Source organism: Lonchura striata, chromosome 22 (genome assembly GCF_050655825.1).
Source record: "Lonchura striata isolate lonStrDom1 chromosome 22, ASM5065582v1, whole genome shotgun sequence".
NCBI lineage: Eukaryota > Metazoa > Chordata > Aves > Passeriformes > Estrildidae > Lonchura > Lonchura striata.
In genome coordinates, this window is record NC_140724.1 from 3938408 (window position 1) to 3945378 (window position 6971).

Consider the following 6971-nt stretch of genomic DNA (forward strand, 5'->3'; position numbering starts at 1 on the left):
TGGTTTACAGGTGGTAAATTTAGATTGAAGTTGCTCAGGATCCCAAAGGAGGTTTCCAGTTGGTTTAGTTCTGCTGTTGCCCCTTTGAAGGATTTGAAGGACTCCAAACATTTGCTCTGTACCCAAAAAAAAAAAAAAAAACCAAACAAAAACCAAAAGAATTTCTGCTGTTGGCTGGAAAAAAACAGGAGCCCAGCCCTCACTGGTGGACTGCTGGGAGCGATTTATTAAAAAATCTGGATATTGATCGAGTACCGATACCCAGCTGTGAGGGACAAAAACTCTCAAACAGTTTAAAATTAGAAATGGTGTGTTTATTGTGTGTGGGATCCCAAATCCACGCGGCGGGCTTGCCCCGTTTCACCTCCTGGTGACGAGTCAGAACTTTCCAGAGCTCTGAAAATCCCAGGGAACAACATCCAAGCCTTGAGCTCGTTCTTCAGCCTCCGGTTAAAGTCCGGCCATCACGGGCAGGGCTGCCCTTCATCTCTGAGCCTTTGCCATCCACACAACGTGGAAAATCCCGGGGAAAAGTTGGTTCTCCAAAGCTCATCCAGGGTTAGGACTAAGATGGGACAGATCGGAGCAATTAGGGCAGGAGCTGCCCCTTCCTTTATTAGGAAATTAAGGGGCAATTAAACTTTAATAGTGTTTATTAATTGCAGGGGCGTGGGAAGGGCTCTTTGGGCTCACCTGAGTGGGTGCACAGCAGCTGAGCTCCCCAAACTCTCCAAACTGATAAACCTGCAATTGTCCACGCTGCAGAACGAGGTGAATCCAGGGGGATCCATCAGCAGAGGTTCTCTGTCCATCACTGGCTCCTCTGCTGGAGTTCAGCCGGCTGAATAAATCACCAGGGCAGTGTTTGCCTTCCTGGCTGTTCAATTAAAGGTTTTTGTGTGTTTTGTGAGCTTGGCAGAGCAGCTCCAGGCAGGAATTCCTTCCAGAGGGAGGCAGGGATTACTGGGGGACAGGGCAGCCTCGCCAGGGCTGGGGAAAAAATGGGAAAAAACCTTGGGAGCAGTGGGGGGAGAGGAGGGAATGCTCCAAAATCTCCAAAATCTCATTGGGACCCTCCTGGAAAAGGGCAGGGAAGGAGGGAGGGGAGCAGAGAGGGGCTGGAATGGCTCTGAGCCTTTCCCAGCTTCCTGAGCTGGCACAGGATCAATTCATGAAAAACAGTGGAAAAATTGAAATTCCAGCATTTTCCAGAACAATCCAACTGCAGCACTCACCAGGCTTTCAAGAGTTAAATGATTCTGGGTTTTTAATCTGACTTTTCTGGCCTTGCAAGCAAAAGGTGCCAAAATGCACATTTTTGCCTCAGAAGGACTTTGCCAACTTCTCATTTTCAATCATTTCAGCAGCAATTCTGTGTCCAGCCCCAGTAAAAATTATTTGGCAGAAATTTGGCATCTGAGCACCATTAAACATTTTGTGTTTGTACCCCAGTTCTCCATTAAAAAGAGAAAAAAGTTATGAGATTTGTAGCACTAAATCTTCCATATTCCCAGAACTATACGTCTTCAGGATGGATCCTATAAAATAAAAGAAGATAAAAACATTTTCAGTTATAAAGCAACACAATTTCAAGTTTTGTGTCTTTTAGGATTTAGGTTCAGCACAGTTGCTCGTGTTTGAATTAAACTGACTTTTAAAGATGAAAATCACTGTAACAAAACCAAGTTTTATGTTGAAATTTTTAATTTTCCAAAAAATATTTGGCCTTTTTTGTACATTTAGAAATTACATAATTTGCTGAAAATAAAAAAGAAATAAAACAAGATTTATTCTTCTCAGCCTCTTTCAGACATCTCCGAATCAGATTTTGCTTTCCCAATCACAGCCATTTTTAGCAGCAGGCTCAGGTTTTTTATTTCATCTCGAGGTGCATGGTTTTACCTTCCTGTAAATTTGTCCTGGAGTTTTCTCAGGTGGAGCCCCCAGAGCCCCCTCCTGCTCCACACATGCTCAGCTTTGACGAGAAATCCTCAAAACCCAGAATATTCCACTGGAAAACAACGGCAAAATTACTCCTGAAAAAAAAAAATACTCTAAAATTACAAATTCAGGACCATTTTTTTGTTGTTTTCAGACATTAATCTGACAGATTTGGGTGTTAATCTCTGGTTTAAGGCAGGAAAAAATCCTGGATTTAGAACCATCCTCTGTCCTTGCTTCTGAGCAATGCCCAGAGGAACCATTTGCCTCTCTCATTATTTACAATATTTTTTTCTTTCTCTCTGTTCCATTCCAGGGCTTTTCCTTGCCCTGATCAGACACAGAAATCCAGGGCAGATCTGGTGTCTGATATTGGCCAAATATGTGATTTTTACACACACAGCCCTGCCCGGAGGTTTAAAGCTTGCTCACACCTGGTGCACTCCATCTTTTCCCTGACAGTGATCATTTTGGGGAAGAACAATTATCATTTTACTCCACAAATGTGTCGGAACTCCAAATGTCCCTCAGACATTTTTGGATGTTCTGGGCCCAGGTCAGAAGCATTTGAGACCCTGGCAGGCAGCTGCAAACAGCTGTGATTTTGGGTTTGAGCCATGGAATGATTTACCAGCCTTGCAGGAAGGACAAGGAGTCACAAAAGTTTAGATATTAGAATAGAAGTAGTCACAAAGTAGAGGGAAGAATTTCTGAGTGCTGTACAGGGGGTTTTGGTTTTGTACATGGGGTCAGAGGGTTTAAGATGGATTTGGGATTTGGGCCTGCCCTGTCCTCCCTCTTTCTCCTTCCTCACCTCCATGTTCTTGGTGATGTTGGCACTCACAGATTGGTTTAGAGTAGAAAGGCACCATTTAATATAGGTAATAGGCATTGGGGAAAACTGTGAACATGTAACACGTAATGTACATATAAAAGATAGAAAATCACCATTTAATATAGGTAATAGGCATTGGGAAAAACTGTAAACATGTAACACGTAATGTACCATATAAAAGATAGAAAAACACCATTTAATATAGGTAATGAGCATTGGGGAAAAACTGTAAACATGTAACACGTAATGTACCATATAAAAGAGAGCAATTACTGGGGTGGGCTGGGAAATACAGAAATGTACTCAAATATTGCAATTATTGGGGTGGCCTGTGTCCCATTCCCTGTCCTGGCCTCAGTGGGAGCAGCTTATTCCAAGAGGGCTCAAGGATTGTGATCTCCCAGAGTTATTCCTGGGGAAATCCCATCCCTGAGACCCCAGAACACTCAGGACAGGGAGTGCTCCCTCTTTGAACACAGAAAAGAGCTGCAGGTGCACAAATCCCCTTTGAAAAATGTCCCAATAATGGCTTAGCCTGGCTTCCCCCCCACGCGGTGACCTCAGTTTGCTGTGGAGGACAGGAGATAACCAAATCTCTTATCAGGGCACTGCTTGAGATAAACATCACAACACGACATTTCCTGCCTGCCTCAATCTAATTAATTAATTCCTTACTTAGGAACCGTTCCTGTCTCCAGCCTCATCCTTGGAGTGCTGACTGGAGACTTTCTGTAGCTCCACATATCATTAACCTGAGAGGATAAAGCTCTTTCCTGGGGGAAGGAGCATTTGTTTGCTGGGAAGCAGCAGAAACAGGCAGAAAAATCAATTTTACACCGTAAGATTTAGAACTGAATTAAAGAAATCCTTCCTGAAGGCCATGTCAAATAAAGACATCAGTTGTGAGGCAGCTCAGGGAAGTCACCGAGTGAAAATATTCTGCTTTAGGGCTTGGTTTTGTTCTCTGAGTGCTCGAGTGGTGCCACGGGTGCCAAACATGACACACACTGTCCTGAGGGGAAAAAATTCCCATCAAGGCTGAAGTTCCAGCCACTGTTCAGAGCAGAGTCTGTTCCATGGGTTGTCGGAATCTGAGGTATTGATGATTCTGAGATTGTAAAAGTCTCTGTCTGTCACCCCGCTGCCAAAGCAGAAGCCAGAATTGGTCTGTGCTGGTTTCCAGGTTGTTTATTCTGTTTTTCTCTCACATGTTCTGCTGCCCTGCCCAGCTCTGTCCTGCAGGGCAGCGTGTGGGGCTCTGCCCTCAGTGGGATGTGACAAACATTCAATACCAGAAACTCCCTGGGCTGCATTTACAAGAACGTGCCAATATCTGTCACCTCCGTTGGACAGTGTGTCCCCAGCCTGAACCAACAGAAAAATGCCAACACCACAGTGAGACATGGAGGGCATGAAGAAGGAGAAAAAGGACAAGGCACACCCAATTTCCTCCAGCTTGTCCCCTTTGGACTCCTCATCTAGAATCCTAAAATTTTACTTTTGCACCTGTGCCACACTTAATTATTATTTATATCAACCTTCAGGCCTGAAGAAATTATTTTTTTCTGATAAAAAGCCATAAATTCCTCACCTTTGGAAGATTTAGGTGTTCTTCAAAGCAAGTATCTCATTCCTAAAAAAAAAACTTCCCCCACATACATAGCCTCTATTTTAACATTATTTTGTAATCTAAAATTACACTTAGTGCAATACGTAAGAGAATTAATACAGCATAACTTTCTAACATTGCACATATAATATTCATTGTAACATTTGCGAAAAGCCAATCATAAATCTGCATTTTTCACACTCCCCTCTGTGACAGCCCACCAGGTTCTAGAGTCACCAAGCTGGAGATTAACATTTTATCCTGCCTCCAAAATTTACGCTATAAAAATTACCCGAGACACTCCAAACACCCCAGGCCCTCAGGGAGGCTTCCCTGCACCCCAAATTGCCCAGCACTGCCCCAAATGCAGGCTGATTTAAGGTGCTGTGGCTGCTCCCAGGCAATGAACAGTGCAAATCACCTCGGAGAAACCCAACCACACTTATTGGTGGTGCAGCATCCCCCAGACCCCAGAGCTCCCAGATTACTGAAATAAATGATTTAAATTAATAATTGTAAATAATTTAAAAATTAAATTTTTAAATAAATTCAGTTTTCACCCCTGCCCTGGGGTTTAACACCCTGGAGCAAGGAGGGGCAGGGAGAAATGCAGGGGGAAGGTTGGGCGGGTCAGAATTATCTGTCCTAGCACTGGGTTAGAGCCAAAAATGGTGAGGTTTGCTTGGAGATGGGATTGCAGTGAAGAGATTTTGAAAAATAAACCCCAAGGAATATCAAACTCTTTACGTGGACACCTTCAAATTACTGAAAAATACCAACATCCTTCAGATATCTCACAGTCAAAAGTTACATTTTAATCCCAGAGCAGCTTTTTTTTTTTTCCCAAGGTCAGGAGTCCATGGATGCTCTGAGCCTCCTTTGTTCTCTTCTCCATCTCTAATCATCCTTTTTTTAAGCTTTCATGGCTCCCTCAGAACACTCGGGTGTTAAGCCAGCCCAGAAAAGAGAGGGGATAAAATAAAAAGCTACACTCAAGTGACTTTCACACAAATAAACATAAAAACAGGGGAGGCTGCAACTGCCTCTCTGCTTTATTCCTTTTAGCTGGTTCAGAAATCCAAATAAACTCAATCTGGGCTCCTTTCATCCCAGCTGAAGGGTGTCACATCTCCCATCGCTGTGCCGCTTCCTCCCGGGTTCAAACTTGGAATTGATAGACAAATCCACTCCGAGCTGAAGGCTGGGGCTTGGCAGATCAATTTGATAGCAAAATAAAATGTTTGGGCTCTCTGCATAAAGAGCAGGGCAGACAGAGCAGGGGAAAATGGGGTTTTTTAGGTTGATTTGCATTTGGACAGCCCTGAAATGAAACGTTTGCAGAGATGTATTTTCCTTTGAGTTGTTCATCCATTGTGGGGTATCTGAGACTTCTCCACAGAATCAGGAAGGATCTGAGTGTTTAAAGACACTGAAATTCTGCTGAAAGTCACCTGGAATAACAAATTAAGTGCGAGGCACACTCGAGGGTTTCTGGCAAACCCCACATTATGATCATGAGGGGGCTGATCTGCTTTTAAACTGACCCTTAAGCACATTAAATCCCACTTGGGACGAGTTTTGTTTGTTTGTTTGTTTGTTTGTTTTCAAAGCAGCCAAAGTGCTCTGCACACACAGCCCCCACCTCTGCCCTGCTTTTCATCCCTGGTCACTTCTTGACCACCCCCAGAAAAAGGTTCTGAGTCTCACCCACCCTTGCCAGGGGTGATTTTCCTCTGGCCCCAAACTTCCAGGGATAAATCCACCTCGCAGAAATCCCTGGGCTCTCTTTCCAGCTGGGCTTGACAGGTTGAAGCCAGGCTCCTCAGGTTACCCTAATTCCTCATCTTCCTCCATCTGTGACTGCAGATTTGTCCCTGCTGAAGTGGCAGTGAGGCAGTGAGGGGTATTAATAGAAACAAATGATTTTACAAGCTTCAAAAAGAGCCATAAATCAGCCCCTTGGAGCTGAATGTTCCCAGCAGCCAGGGGCAGCTCCAGCTGAAAATGAACATTTTTCCTCAATGGATTTGCTCACAGAGGGTGAAATAACAATTCCAGAGCAGAGGCTCTCCAGAGAGAGCTTCAGTGAGGGTTTTTTACCCTTAAATTACAGCCAGCTCCTGGCAAAACACTCTTTGGTGGCTCCTGTTCTTCCTGATTTTCCTTGGGGGCTCAGGGCCCAGCCCTTCCCCTCCTCGGGAAATCGGGAAATCGGGAAATCTGGGATAATTCTGCACACAAAGGGAACTCCAGGAGCACAAAGCCTGCCTCAAACACTCCCCAGTGTCTTTATTGTAGAGCGGCTGGAACCCATGGCCTGTGGAAAACAAGCTCCTTCCTATTATTTCTATTACTTCCATTATTTCCATCATTTCTGTTATTTCTATTATTCTCTTCTATTTCAGAAGCCTGAAACACAAAGCTGGAAGATGAACAAGTTTCCTCCATTCTCTAATTTTATGGAAAAAAAACAAACAAACCCAAACAGATGCAGGTTCCAAAACTCAGCTCCTGTTTTTCCTTGAACTCACAGCAGCCTTTCCACCTCCAGAGCCCAAATTAGCTGGGATATTTTGCAAACACATT

General features: G+C 44.0%; 1 long non-coding RNA gene across 1 annotated transcript; it reads right to left on the bottom strand.

The window, feature by feature from the left end:
* Positions 1-293: 293 nt before the first annotated feature.
* LOC146765604 (uncharacterized) lies at positions 294-3992 on the bottom strand. The gene is made up of 2 exons (XR_014949853.1): positions 1903-3992; positions 294-1538 (listed from the first exon to the last, which is right to left on the bottom strand). It is a non-coding gene; the product is annotated as an uncharacterized LOC146765604 (long non-coding RNA).
* Between the last annotated feature and the right edge of the window lie 2979 nt (positions 3993-6971).